This window comes from Chiloscyllium plagiosum, chromosome 3, assembly GCF_004010195.1.
Source record: "Chiloscyllium plagiosum isolate BGI_BamShark_2017 chromosome 3, ASM401019v2, whole genome shotgun sequence".
NCBI lineage: Eukaryota > Metazoa > Chordata > Chondrichthyes > Orectolobiformes > Hemiscylliidae > Chiloscyllium > Chiloscyllium plagiosum.
In genome coordinates, this window is record NC_057712.1 from 29,540,963 (window position 1) to 29,556,853 (window position 15,891).

At 41.1% G+C, this 15,891-nt stretch overlaps 1 protein-coding gene across 1 annotated transcript in view; it reads left to right on the plus strand.

The window, feature by feature from the left end:
* Positions 1-15,891, plus strand: part of LOC122548600 (CUB and sushi domain-containing protein 1-like) — a 2,366,391-nt gene that overhangs the window by 82,751 nt on the left and 2,267,749 nt on the right. The gene's annotated exons all lie outside the window — the stretch shown is intronic.

Here is a 15,891-nt window from a genome sequence, read left to right on the forward strand (position 1 = left end):
GGGAGTGTTGCTGAACAAAGAGACCTTGGAGTGCAGGTTAATAGCTCCTTGAAAGTGGAGTCACAGGTAGATAGGATAGTGATGAAGGCGGTTGGTATGCTTTCCTTTATTGGTCAGAGTATTGAGTACAGGAGTTGGGACGTCATGTCGCAGCTGTACAGGACATTGGTTAGGCCACTGTTGGAATATTGCAAGCAATTCTGGTCTCCTTTCTATCAGAAAGATGTTGTGAAACTTGAAAGGGTTCAGAAAAGATTTCCAAGGATGTTGCCAGGGTTGGAGGATTTGAGCTATGGGGAGAGGCTGAACAGGCTGAGGTTGTTTCCCCTGGAGCATCGGAGGCTGAGGGGTGACCTTACAGAGGTTTACAAAAGTATAAGGGACAAGGATAGGATAAATAGACAATGTCTTTTCCCTGGGATGGGGGAGTCCAGAACTATAGGGCATAGGTTTAGGGTGAGAGGGGAAAGACATAAAAGGGACCTAAGCGGCAACTTTTTCATGCAGTGGGTGGCACTGGTATGGACTGAGCTGCAGGAGGAAGTGGTGAAGGCTAGTACAATTACAACATTTAAAAGGCATTTGGATGGGTATATGAATAGGAAGGGTGTGGAGGGATATGGGCCGGGTGCTGGCAGGTGGGATTAGATTGGGTTGGGATATCTGGTCGAAGGGTCTGTTTCCATGCTGTACATCTCTATGACTCTATGACTAACTGGGCATTATTTCCTTGCAGTGGAGAAAGTTTGGAAAGATTGAATAAAGACAGTCCAATTTATGAAGAGTTTGACAGAGTAAATAGTTAAAAACTGTTCCCAGTTATAGACAGACAGTAATAGAGGATTCAAATTGAAAATAATTGGCGAAAGGACCAAGGAGAAGAGAAAATGAAAAAACGGAATCCCCAAAGTGAAAGAGTGATGGAAGTAGTTTTAATAATTACTTTCTAAAGAAGAAAATAATTGCAGAACTCGAATGAATGGTCAGGAAAGTGGGACTTGGTGTTTCAAAGTGTTGGTGCATTCGCAATAGGTTGAGTGGCCTTTTTCTGTGCTTCATCTTTCTATAATGTGAAGGTTGTGCAGGAAAGGTTAGAGATGGATTTGAAAAAAAAACTAGTTCCATTGGACTGAGGTCCTGGAAAAGAATTAATCCATAATATCAGAATTCTTTCATAATTTTGCTGGAAATAGTGAACACCTTGTTATGTTTATAATATTTCAGGGATACAGTGTCCAGGGAGACTTTCCTGCAATATTTATCATTGCACTTCTGGATGATAACAGGAGAAAACATCCCCTCCTCCCTCTCGATTTTTGTTACATGGAAAACAAATGTTGAGCATGCATTTTGTTCTAAAAGTGATAGACAGGATTTGTAATTAATTTAAATGTATGTGCCAAATACTGATAATGTTTGATTACATTGAAGGTACAGTGTAAATGATACCAGCACTGGGAGATAAAGCCTTTCCACATTTTACACTCTGCGCCAACATCAAGCATTCCCTGATCAAGTACGGGATAGAAACAATCCCTGTTAATTACAATGTCAAGAAAGGAATCCCCACTGCATAAGTGCAGATTTCCATTTTTAACTCCATGTGAGGTAGCTAAATTGATGCCAGTTTATTGTTGTAGAAATAACTTGTCAGTTAGTCACAAGGTTGAAAGTGCACAAATCAATATACTACCATTTTCAGTGATAGCACAGAGCTTTGTATCCAATTAACCTATCCTAGATTTTAATCTATTACTCTGAGATTCTGCACTTCAGTGCAGCAAGGACCTGGAATTATGAGAGTCCTACTCCATTGGTAAAAGTGCAGGAAAGTGGAAATCTGTCCACTTCTCCTGACAACCATTTCAAATTGTTTGAACTGAGATAGATGGGGCCAAAAGACCCTGGGAGCAGCAGGTTTCGAACCCCATTATCAGCATCAGTCATTTTGAGCAAGAGAGCTTTGAGAATGGCAGGCTGCCTGTTCTCATGAAAGGGGCATCCAGAGAGAGACTCATTAATATCATTTCTTAAGGCAAGTTAAAGAGGAATTTTCCTGCAATGACAGTAAGGGGGCAGCAGATTAACTGCCTGGTAGCAGATACTCAGTGACAGGCCCTGTCGATCTGTCTGGGTGGGAGAGCAGCCCTGATGTACATGGATTCCCTCTTCATGGTGATGGCTTGGCTGATTTCTCTATTATTAATTTAAGTTTTCAAATAAATGACTGAGAATGCATCATTGTATTGAAGCATAGTCTCAGTTACTTACCTTTCAATGTACCATTGGTGTGCCCTGGAATTGAAAGATCACAGAATGGCCTTCTAGCTTCAACAGCCTGCCTGTCACCCTTATTTGACTCAGGAACATGCCAATTAAGGTTGCAACCAAGTCAATATTGTAAAGGGTTGACTTTATCCCTCTGGAGCAGGTCAGGACCTGCTTCTCACCCAAATTCAACCCAGAGGCATCTGTATCGCCATGTTGAGTCACTGGTACCTGAAAAGTGTATCTGTGGCAAACTTCCTGGCCCTGACCTCCCAATCGACAAATGGGAAAGCAAATCAGGCTGCCCACTGCTTGCACATTCTCAGTTTCTCACAAGGCCACACCACAATGAAAAAACGAAAAAGTACTTCTTTAAAAATTCATTCATCGGATGTAGGTATCCCTAGCTAGGCCAGTATTTATTGCCCACCCCCATGGGCAGTTTAGAGTCACCTACATTGCTGTGTGTCTAGATTCATGTGTAGGCCAGACCAAGTAAAGCTGGTAGTTTCCTTCCCTAGAGGACATTAGTGAATCTGATGGGGTTTTCCTGACAATTAGCAAGGGTTACCTCAGTCATTATTAGACTCTTGATTCCATATTTTTATTGAATTCAAATGTGACCATCTGCCATGGCAAGATTTGAACTCACATGCCTTGAACATTACCTGGGTATTCTCGCCCACCCTCTGACGACCCCTTCTCCCGCCTCCAACACACCCCATCCACCTGGACACCCCGTGCTGGCCTCTTACCCGCCCTCGATCTCTTCATATCCAACTGCCGCCGGGACATTGACCGCCTCAACCTGTCCACCCCTCTCACCCACTTCAACCTCTCACCCTCACAACGCACAGCCCTCCACTCCCTCCACTCCAATCCCAACCTCACCATCAAACCGGCAGACAAGGGAGGCGCGGTGGTGGTTTGGCGCACCAATCTTTACACTGCTGAAGCTAGACGCAGACACCTCCTCCTATTGCCCCCTTGACCATGACCCCACCTCCCACCACCAAACCATCATCTCCCAGATCATCCATAACCTCATCACCTCAGGAGATCTCTCATCCACCGCCTCCAACCTCATAGTGCCACAACCCCGCACCGCCCATACTACCTCATCAGATCTAAAAGAGGCATTTTGGATAGAGTGGTAATTTCTTGCTCCTGCCCATCTCACCCATCCTTGTGAAAGCATCCTTCTCCACCCTGTGTAAATATGGGAATTCTGCTACCTCAAGATTTTCTCCTTTGAACCACCACCATTGTGCCTACTCTGCACAAAATAATCATGCTGACCATCTCTTGCCTTGTGCCAGATAAAAACAATTGGATGAGGTGCGAAGGACCTACTCGTGGATTTGTATGCCAGTAAAGAGGTGATCAACATATTTATTCACAGCTGAGTCACATCCAATTGCAGTTGAAAATGATATGTTTCATTGACTTTTCTAAACCTTGAAGTTATAGTTTAAATGAAGCTTCGTAATAAAACTGCTGCACTTGAAGTGGTGTGAGAGTGCGTGGTGCTAGGTTCTCACATTGTACTCAAGTCTCTTTTCAGTGAGTTTGCAGCTGATTTAAACTTCACCGTTTGTGCCAATCAAAAGTTATCCAGATAGTATTAATGCAAACTATACAACTGGTAGGTGCACAGATGGTTTGTTTCTCATGAATTAATTTTTACAAGCTTTGAGCTATCTCCATATCAATGAGCTGTGATAGTTCACTGGGATATTGTGCTGAAAGTGAAACCTAGAGTCGTCATGAAAGTGAAAATTTGATTGTCATCAAATTGCCCATTTTTTCCTGACTGTCTAATTTAGGTTAAAATAATATGCACAAAGGTTTTTATTATTAGAAACAGAACTTTTATTATAATCAATATTTTAAACCATATTCAGAAATAGACAATTTGTAGTGCTCATCCATAACTCTATAATTTAAACTTAAACTGGACCTTCACCAAAAATAGGACAAAGGACTGAGAGTCCTATTGATAGTATTTCTGTGCTCACTTTTATTGGCTTAGCGTTTTCTGTCATTTGGAATAAGGTGATTAAAAACACATAGCCAATTTCAGCAAAAATTAAAATTGCAATCTCACTTCCTGCTCATCAATAACTTTAATCTTCAATTCTTCACTCATCTGCTCCAGAGGAAAGTTCATTTGATCATTTAATATAAAGTAGATTTTCAATGAGAATTTTTTGCTCAAAAAAAACAATGCATGAGTTTTGCTTGTTTCAAACTTAATGTCCCATCAATAATATTGTGAGTGTTCATCGCTTTATTTATAGTCTGGAGAATTTGAGTTCCATTCTCACAGAGGTGGTTTGAGAACTCATAAGATATCTCGAAATAAAAGTGAATATTGGGAACAGTGATGTTGAGAAGTTGTTGTATTTCAATTCATAGAAACAAATTCACACGCAAGCTACTGACCTTGAAGCAGAAATGCCTGCTACTCAGTAAGAGCGGGATGATGCATATGGGTCAGGAGGTTAGAAGAGAGTCTTTAAATGATAGAATTAAATAAATAGAATGCGTGTCTGACTTCTAGCTGCAACAATTAATTTCAGTGTATGGTCCACCAGTCAATCAAAACTGAAATATCACGCTAAATTGCAAAGAATTGGGATGAGGAATGCAGGAAATAGAACAGACCATTTAGTTCTTTTAGTTTCTTGATCGTTGAATGAGATGTCTGATCTGGGTCTTTGCTCCATTTATCCACCTTGATCGCATATGCTTTAATAACCTTACAGAACAAAAATCTAACTATCTGATTTAAAATTTTGAGTTGAAATCACCTCAGTGACTTTTCAAGGGGAAGCATAATAGAATCAATAATAAAGGGAATGAAGGTCTCTATTTTACATGATATGGAATCGCTTCCTCAGAACATATAAAATGCATGTGAATTAGGAGCAAGAATACATCACTTGGCCTCTTGTACCTGCTTAGCCATTCTCAAGATCATGTCTGATCTGATTACTCCATATTCCCATCTATATCCGGCAAGCTTTAGAGCATAGAACATAGAAAAGTACAGCACAGTACAGGCCCTTCAGCCCACGATATTGTGCTGAGGATAAATCCTAATCTAAAATAAAATAACCTAACCCAAGCTCCCTTCAATTCACTGCAGTCCTCGTGCATGTCCAGCAGTCGCTTAAATGTCCCTAATGACTCTGCTTCCACCACCACCACTGGCAACGCATTCCATGCGCTCACAACTCTCTGTGTAAAGAATCTATCTCTGACATCTCCTCTATACCGTCCTCCTAACACCTTAAAACTATGACCCCTTGTGGCAGTCAATCCTGCCCTGGGGAAAGTCTCTGGCTATCGACTCTATCCAAGCCTCTCATCACCTTGTACATCTCGATCAGGTCACTTTTCTTCTCCAGAAAGAAGAGTCCAAGCTCAGTCAACCTCTCCTTGTATGACAAGCCCTCCAGTCTAGGCAGCCTCCTGGTAAACGTCCTTTGCACCCTCTCCAAAGCCTCCACATCTTTCCTATAATAGGGCGACCAGAACTGGACACAATATGCCAGGGCTCACCAGGGTTTTGTAGAGCTGCAGCAAAACCTCATGGATCTTAAACTTTCATCCACCTTTGCTTATCAAGAATTTATCCACTTATACCAGGAGTATGGAGTTGTTGGGTCAGTTGAAATTTTCAAGGTGAATATTTCTATTGGTATCAAGGGATAGGGATCATGTGAAAATAAATGGAGTCATGGTGTGGATTAGCCATGATTTACAGTAATTAGTTAATGGGGCTGAATGGCCTTCTCCAGTTTCTGTGGAATGCTGTATCATTCGCATTGCATGTATTTGCTATGAATTCTTAAGAATTTAAGGTAGATTATTAAAATTAAATACAGTGTGGAAACAGGCTCTTTGGCCCAACAAGTCCACACTGACCCTCCAAAGAGCAACCCACCCAGACCCATTCCCCTTCACCTACAGGCAATTTAGCATGGCCAATTCACCTAACCTGCACATCTTTGGACTGTGGGAAAAAAACAGAGCACCCGGAGGAAACCCACGCAGACACGGGGAGAATGTGCAAACTCCACACAGACAGTTGCCTGAAGGCGGGAATTGAACCTGGGTCCCTGGCGCTGTGAGGCAGCAGTGCTAACCACTGTGAAAATGCACAGACATAAAATGCACACTGATTTTTTGATAATAAATTGCAACTAATACTGTGCATTGGCAGTGGTTTTGTCAGTTATTATTCCATCAGAGAACAAAGAACAAAGAAAATTACAGCACAGGACAGGAATAGGCCCTTCAGTCTTCCAAGCCTGTGCTGAGTCAGATCCTCTACCTAAACTTTTGCTGATTTTCTAAGGATCTGTATCCCTCTACTTCCTGCCCATTCATGTACCTGTCTAGATATATCTTAAATGATGCTATCATACCTGCCTCTACCACCCCCGTTGCAAGGTGTTCCAGGTACCTACCACCCTCTGCATAAAGAACTTGCCATGCATATCTCCCTTAAACTTTTCCCTTCTCACCTTGAACTCGTGACCCCTTGTAATTGAGTCCTCCACTCTGGGAAAAAGTGTCTTGTAATCCACTCTGTCTATAACTCTCATGATTTTGTAGACCTAAATCAGGTCCCCCCTCAACCTCCGTCTTTCTAATGAAAATAATCCTAATCTACTCAGCTCTCTTCATAGCTAGCGCCCTCCATGCCAGACAACATGCTGGTGAACCTCCTGTGCACCCTCTCCAAAAGAATCCATATCCTTTTGGCAATGTGGTGACCAGAACTGTACACAGTATCCCAAATGTGGCCGAACCAAAGTCCTATACAAGTGTAACATGACCTGCCAACTCTTGTACTGAATAGCCCATTTGATGAAGGAAAGCATGCCGTATGGATTCTTGACCACTCTATTGACCTGCGTTGCCACTTTCAGGATACAATGGACCTGAACACCCAGATCTCTGTATATCAATTTCCCCCAGGGATTTTCCATTTACCGTATACTATCAATGACGACCGTACAGCATTTTCCATTTGCATTCATCTCAAAGAAAAGAGCCTCCAAGAAATAGAACTTGTGCAGAAGGACCTGGTTGTCCTTGTGCATGATTCACAGGTGCAACAGGTAATCAAGAAAGCAAATGGAACTTTGTCCTTCATTGTAAAAGGGATCGAGTTTAAAACAGAAAGGTTATGTTGCAGCTGTATAGGGTGTTGGTGAGGTCACACCTGGAGTACTGTTTGGTCTCCTTACTGAGAAATGATGTACCGGCACTAGAGGGGGTGCACAGGAGGTTCAGTAGGTTAATTCTGAAGTTGAGGGGTTTGGCTTATGAGAAGATACTGAGTAGACTGGGATTATATTCATTGGAATTTAGAAGAATGAAGGGGAATCTTATAGAAATATAAAATTATGAAAGGAATAGATAAGATAGAAGGAGAGAGGATGTTTCTAATGGTGGGTGAAACTAGGACAAGAGGGCATAGCCTCAAAATTAGGAGCAGCAGATTTAGGACTGAACTAAGAAGGAACTTCTTCACCCAGAGGGTTGTGAATCTATGGAACACCCTGCCCAGTGAAGTAGTTGTGGCTTCCTAAGAAAATGCTTTTAAAGCTAAGATAAATAATTTTTGAGCAATAAATTAATTAAGGGTTACGGTGAGAGGGCGGGTAAGTGGAGCTGAGGCCATGGAAAGATCAGCCACAGCCTTATTGAATGGCAGAGCAGGCTCAAAGGGCCAGATGGCCTACTCCTGATCCTAGTTCTTATGTTCTAACTTGGTACAGAATCTTGGTACAGAACTTGAGTTCCAAGTCATGGGTTTAAGTATCTTGGCAGATTCTTTGAGGACATAATTTTAACTGACCATTAGATTCCCAAGCACTGTGTTGTTTTGTTTAAAGTGCTATTTTTGAGGTGAGATATTAAACTGGGGCTCCCTCTGCTGTCTCAGGTGGACATAAATAATTCTCTGGCATGATTTGAAGAAGACCAATAGATTCCCTTAGTAAATTACATACAAGCACTGCAGTTGCTTGAGATCTGAAATAAGAACAGAAAGTGCTGGTGAAACTTAATAGGTCTGACAAAGTCGATGGAAACGAAACAGTGCAATGCTTTCAGTGCAGTATGACTCTACCTCAGAACTGTTCCAAGTTCCCTTGATGCTCTGGCCTGCACTTAACCCTCAATGAAAATTATTAACAAAAAAATCTGGTTGCTTATTTGTTTTGGAGCCTTTGCTGTATGCACCATTGGCTGCTGCATTTTCTAAATTACAGCAGTGACTACCCTTAAACAGCACTTAATAGTTGTAATGCATTTTGGAATATTTTGAGGTCATGAAAGATGCAACAAATTATAATCTTGCTTTCTCTCTCCTTCACCCCTTCCTTTCACTTTCCTTCTCAAGAAACCAAGTAGTAAGAGAAAATTGTGGTACCATTAAAAATGGATGTTAGGTCAGTTTCAAGTTCCCCTCCAAGCCACTCACCATCCTGGGTCAAAATCCTGAAATTCCCTCCGTAATGGCATTTTGGGTCAACCCACAGCAGGTGGACTGCAACGATTCAAAAGCAGCTCACCACCTTCTCAAGAGCAACTAGGAGCGGCAATAAATGCTGCCTACCACAGGACACTCACATCCCACAAAATGAATTTTAAAAAAGGAGTAAAATCAACAATAAGGATATGATAGTCTTAATTAGCTAATACTTTACGTTTATTTTCATGATGGAGGAAGAGGACAAAATACTCAAAGTAATAAAAATAAGGTGATGATCTTGCTTGAATTAATAACATTCAAAAGATAATGGAGAAAATAAAGAAACGTAAGAGAATTTAATGATTTTCACTCCAGAATTTTGAAAGAAATAGTAGACGTGTTTGTGATGATTTATTGTTGCTCCCTACATTCAAAAATTGTGCTTTAGGCTTGACGAATTCAATGCCACTATTTAAGTGGGTGTGGTAGGGTGTGATGGGAAAACCTGATAACAAGGTTGGGTAAATTACTGGAATCCATCCTTAAAAACAATGTGTTTGAGCATTTGGTCAAGTAAGATTTGGTCAACAAAGTAAGATTGAATTGAATTTTTCAGCAGATAGATTGATGGTAGGTAAGGAATGTATATAGAAGTTGCCTTTATGGACCTTTAGATGGCATGAAATAAGAAACACTTGAAATTATTGGTAAAGCTGAATGCACCGAGGGGGTAGTATGATGATGTAAATTAGTGATTAATTGGGAGGTGGAAATAGAGAAGTGTGGGAAAATTGTTTGACTAGTTGGGTGGTTTTCCCTGGGATTCTGCATTTGTTAATAAGTTAGGTGAAGTAATGGAACTCTATTTATCCAAATTTGCAGGTGATACTAAGTTAGGACACACTGTTTATGACTTTGAAGGGATGGAAATGTGTTGCTGGAAAAGCGCAGCATGTCAGGCAGCATCTAGGGAACAGGAGAATCGACGTTTCGGGCATTAGCCCTTCTTCAGGAATCAACCCTTCCTGAAGAAGGGCTAATGCCCGAAACGTCGATTCTCCTGTTCCCTAGATGCTGCCTGACCTGCTGCGCTTTTCCAGCAACACATTTCCATCTCTGATCTCCAGCATCTGCAGACCTCACTTTCTCCTATGACTTTGAAGGGACTAGAAAATTTTAAGGAACCAGTGACACAATGGCATTCAGAATAGGAAGATGTGCAGTCACCCTGTTTGGATCCATAAAAGCAAACTATGAATATTCCTTAATCGTGAGAGAAGGGACTGCGGAGGAGGAAAAGAATTGAAGTTTAAAATAAAACCACACAACTCACTAATAATGGTTTGAATATGTAACCAAAAATGCTAATGAAAACTGAGTCATCATCTCCAAGGAAGCTGGACTACAAAAGTGACAAAGCGATGCATTTGTACAGCATAAAAATCAAAACCAGAGGAGAAGGATGTCATCCTTGTTCCTGAATGGACTGCCCTAAAAGGAGAAGAAGCTTTTTCTTTGAATACACTACTTTCAACTGTTGTATTACCTACATTGCAACAGTGAGCACACTTTAAAAGTAATTCATTAGCTGTGAAGTACTTTGGGCAAAGTCATGAAAGGCAGTTGCGGTTTAAATTCTTATTAATGGATCTACTTATAAACCTTTTTCATTTTCATTTATCTGATCTATAAAACATTTTTAGCTGCTTTCTAATATCAAGGCCATTACATGAATTCAGGTTTCATAGAATTGTGTTTTCTTTAATTCTTTCATGGATGGACGTCTAACTGGTCCATCTGTTTGCACACTTCTGCTTGCAAGCTTGTCTTTCTTCTTATTTCAAGCTTTCTTCCACTCTGCTTTCAAACAAGATTTTATTGATTATTAATAATGTAATGGCATTGTGAAACTGTTCAGTAATGGCTGCATTACCACAGTTTCTGCAGCAACACAAGATCTTGAGGCAGCTCACTTGGTATCATAAAAAGAAATCCAGAAGTCTTTAATCAGCATATAATTGGTACAAGGATGGCAAAAGGAGTAGTGTGGATGTACTGTAAGAGGCAGGAGGATGGCTGAGGTACTAAGTGAGTGCTGCTCTTTACCAATGAAAAGAATATTGCTCAAATTACAGTGAAAGAAGGGACAATTGAGATACTGGATTACATGGAAGTTGTAAAGAAGGCATATGTGACAAGATGAGCATGCATGAAAATTGGATAATCACTAAGATCAGATTAGATATATCTAAGGATATTGAAGGAATGAAGAGAGGAAATTGCAGAGACGAGGATCTTCCATTACCCCTTAGACATAAGGGGTGTTCAGGATAAGTGGAGAATTTCCAATGTTATGCTATTGTTCAAAAGTTATGTACAAATAATCTGAGCAACTATAGGCAAGTCAGTATAGGCTTAATGATTGCAAAACCATTATTAGGGGCAAAATTAACAATCACTTGTACAAACATGGTTTCATTAAGGAAAGTATGGATTTACTAAACTTTAAAGAGTTTGTCTTGAAAAGGCAGTGGAGAGTGTTTGTGAGGGAATATGTTAACATGGTGCATATGCACTTTCAAAATGCATTTGATAAAATGTACCGATATACTTGCAAGCAAAGAGAGAGCCTATGAATACATAAGATTGTGGCAGCATGGATGTGAAATTGGCTGAGTGGCACTTAAAGTAGTAGTTATAAGACCCATAAGACCATAAGACATAGGAGTGGAAGTAAGGCCATTTGGCCCATTGAGTCCACTCCACCATTTAATCATGGCTGATGGACATTTCAATTCCACTTCCCCCGCACTCTCCCCATTGCCCTTAATTCCTTGCGAGATCAAGAATTGATCAATTTCTACCTTGAAGACATTTAACGTCCCAGCCTCCACTGTGCTCCATGGCAATGAATTCCACAAGCCCATCACTTTCTGGCTGAAGAAATATCTCCTCATTTCCATTCTAAATTGACCCCCTCTAATTCTAAGGTTGTGCCCACCGATCCTAGTCTCCCCGCCTAATGGAAACAACTTCCCAGCATCCACCCTTTCTAAGCCATGCATTATCTTGTAAGTTTCTATTAGATCTCCCCTCAACCTTCTAAACTCTGATGAATACAATTCCAGGATCCTTAGCTGTTCATCATATGTTAGGCTTACCATTCCAGGGATCATCCGTGTGAGTCTCCGCTGGGCACACTCCAGTGGCAGTATGTCCTTCCAGAGGTGTGGGGCCCAAAATTGGATGCAGTATTCTAAATGGGGCCTAACTAGAGCTTTATAAAGTCTCAGAAGCACATTGCTGCTTTTATATTCCAAGCCTCTTGAGATAAATGACATTACATTCACTTTCTTAATCACAGACTCAACCTGCATGTTAACCTTTAGAGAATCCTGGACTAGCACTCCCAGATCCCTTTGTACTTTGGCTTTATGAATTTTCTCACCATTTAGAAAATAGCACTTGCCTGTATTCTTTTTCTAAAGTGCAAGACCTCACATTTGCTCATGTTGAATTTCATCAGCCATTTCCTGGATGACTCTCCTAAACTATCTAAATCTTTCTACAGCCTCCTCACCTCCTCAGTACTACCTGCCTATCCACCTAACTTCGTATCATCAGTAATCTTCATCAGAATACCCCCAGTCCCTTTATCAAGATCATTAATATATAAAGTGAACAGCTGTAGCCCCAACACTGAACCCTTCGGGACATGTCACCGGCTGTTATTCCGAAAAAGAATGTTTTATCCCAACTCTCTGCCTTAGTCAGACACCCAATCCTCAATCCATGTCAGTAGCTCACCTCGAACACCATGGGTCCTCATCTTACTCAGCAGCCTCCCAAAACCTTATCAAAGGCCTTTTAGAACTCTAGATAGACCACATCTGCTGGGTTTCCCGGTCTAACCACTTGTTACCTCTTCAAAGAATTCTAACAGGTTTGTCAGTCATGACCTCCCCTTAATAAATCCATGCTGACTTGTTCTAATTCGACCCTGCACTTCCAAGAATTTAGAAATCTCATTCTTAATAATGGATTCTAGAATTTTACCTACAACCGAGGTGAGACTAATCCGCTTATAATTTTCCATCTTTTGTCTTGATCCTTTCTTGAACAAAAGGGTTACAACAGTGATTTTCCAGTCATCTGGGACTTTCCCTGACTCCAGTGATTTTTGAAAGATCACAACCAATGCCTCGGCTATTTCCTAAGCCAACTCCCTCAGAACTCTAGGTTGTATTCCTTTTATAATTTATCAATTTTTAGATATTTCAGTTTTTCTAGTGCTTTCTCTTTTATAATGGCTACCAAAATCAACTCTGCCCCCAACTCTCCCTAATTGTCGGGATATTACTCATGTCTTCCTCTGTGAAGACTGAGGCAAAGTACTTATTAAGTTCTTCAGCTATTTCCTTATCTCCCAGCAATAGCCTTCCTGCATCAATTTGGAGTGGCCCAATGTTTCCTTTGCCTCTCGTTTGTTTCTTTTGTATTGAAAGAAGCTTTTACTATCATTTCCAATATTACTGGCTCGCCTACCTTCATATTTGGTCCTCTCTTTCGGTTATTTCTCTCTTTGTTATTCTCTGTTTGTTTTTGTAGTCTTCCAATCTTCTGATTTCCCAGTGCTCTTGGCCACTTTATAGGCTCTCTCTCTCTTTTTCTTTGATACATTTCCTGACTTCCTTTTTCAGCCATAGCTGGCTAATCCCCCAGATAATCTTTCTTTTCTATGGAGTGAACTGTGCCCTCAATTACACCCAGAAACTCCTGCCATTGTTGCTTTACTGTCTTCCCCGCTAGGCTCTGCTTCCAGTCAATTTTCATCAGTTCCTCTCCCATTCCCCTGTAATTACCTATATTTAACTGTAATGCCATTACATCCGATTTTGCCTTCTCTCTTTCAAACTGCAGATTGAAATCTACCACGTTATCATCGCTGCCTCCTAAGTGTTCCCTTACTTTAAGATCTTTTATAAAGTCTGGCTCATTGCATTGTACTAAGTCCAGAATAACCTGCTCCCTTGTGGGCTCCATCACAAACTGTTCCAAAAAGCCATCCTGTAAGCATTCCATGAATTCCCTTTCTTTGGATCCACCGGCAACATTATTCACCCAGTCCACCTGCATACTGAAGTCCCCCATGATCTTGCCTTTTTTTAAGATTACTTAGCGTGTGGAAACAGGCCCTTCGGTCCTACAAGTCCACACCAACCCGCCGAAGTGCAACCCACCCAGACCCATTCCCCTACATTTACCCCTGCCCCTAACACTATAGGCAATTTAACATGGCCAATTCACCTAACCTGCACATTTTTGGACTGTGGGAGGAAACTGCACCTAACCTGCACATTTTTGGACTGTGGGAGGAAACTGGAGCACGCGGAGGAAACCCACGCAGAATGTGCAAACTCCACACAGTCAGTCGCCTGAGGCGGGAATTGAACCCGGGTCGCTGGTGCTGTGAGGCATCAGTGCTAACCACTGTGCCACTGTGCCGCCCACATGCCCTATCTGTTTCCTGATACATCTTGCGCCCCTGGTCCTGACCACTGCTGGGAGGTCCGTACGTAACTCCCATTATGGTTTTTTTTGCCTTTGGGGTTCCTCAACTCCACCCACACAGACTCCACATCATCTGACCCTATGTCATTCAATGCCATAGATTTAATTTTATTCTTAACTAACAAGGCACCCAGTGCCCTCTGCCCACCTCCCTGTCTTTTCGATAATTTGTAAGTCCTTGAATGTTATAATTTCCAGTCCTGAACCCCCGCAACCACGTCTCTGTGATGCCTACAACAATATGATCATTCACGATGATTTGTGCCTATTTTGTTAAGAATATTACGAGCATTCAGGTAAAGCGCCTTAATGCTAATTTTCATATCCTCATGATTTCCAAAATCGCTCCTAATATGTCCTAAGTTATCCTTCTTTTTGCTTCATTCCTAGTCTGCCTTGGACATCAACCTTGCACACATGCTAACCTAATTATGAATAGTTATTTGTCCAACTTGGGGCAAGTATACTCTGTCAATGGTAGGACCCTTTTCTTGATGTACATTAATGGTTTAGAATTTGGTGCGCAGAGAATAATTTCAAAATTTGAGATGACACAAAAATCAGAAGCATGCGGACTGAGAGGTGGACAGGGATATGGTACATGGACAGGATGTTGGAATGGGTGACTCGGTGGCAGTTGGAATTTAATGCAAAGAGATGTGAAGTGATTAATTTTGACAGGAAGCACACGGAGATGCAATATCGATCCAATGCTACAATTGTAAAGGAGTTGCAGGAGCAGAGGGACCTGGGAATTTGTACACAAATCACTGAAAGCGCAGGACAAGTAGAGAAAGCAATTAATGAAGCATTAGGAATCCTGAACTTTATAAACAGGAGTATTAAAAAATAAAAATAAGGAAATTATGCTGAATATTTATAAAGCACTGGTTTGGCCTCAGAAGGAATACTGTCTCCAATTCTGCTCATCACATTTTAGAAAAGATTCAAATGTGTTGGAGAGGATGCAGAAAATATTTGCGAGAACAGTACCAGGAATGAGGAACTTGGTGGATTTATTGAGAGGTTGGGCTAATGTTAACGGAATCACATCTTTGCTTAAAAACTACCCAGTTCTTTCTTGGCCCAACCTGATTGTGTACCAGGTTTAATTAAAATCAGTGCATTCGTTTTTGAGACATATTGTTTATATTATTTACAAGCTGGAATTAAGCAATGGAAAAATTACTTCTGCCTACTTTCAGAGGCCGGAGTAATGATCTAATTTGGTTCATTTGATCTCAGAAGGAGTGATGGGCGTTATCTATTAAGAGATATTTCTAACCTATGGTTGGTAGAGGGTCACTGTTTGATGGTCTGAGTTTCTATACAGAGACTTGTATGGATGCTTGTGAGCAAATGATTGGACTTGGCAACGTTGTAACTTAACACCAAAAAGCCTGCTTGCACCAACTTCCTGGAGAATGTACAATGGGCTTCTCCCAACTTGAAATTATATGTGAGGAGGGCTGTGTGGTTTTTGTGAGATGGAAATTATGGAGGAGGAAACTATCCTTTAGAGGTATTTTGGGGGTCAACATTTCAAATTTTATTGC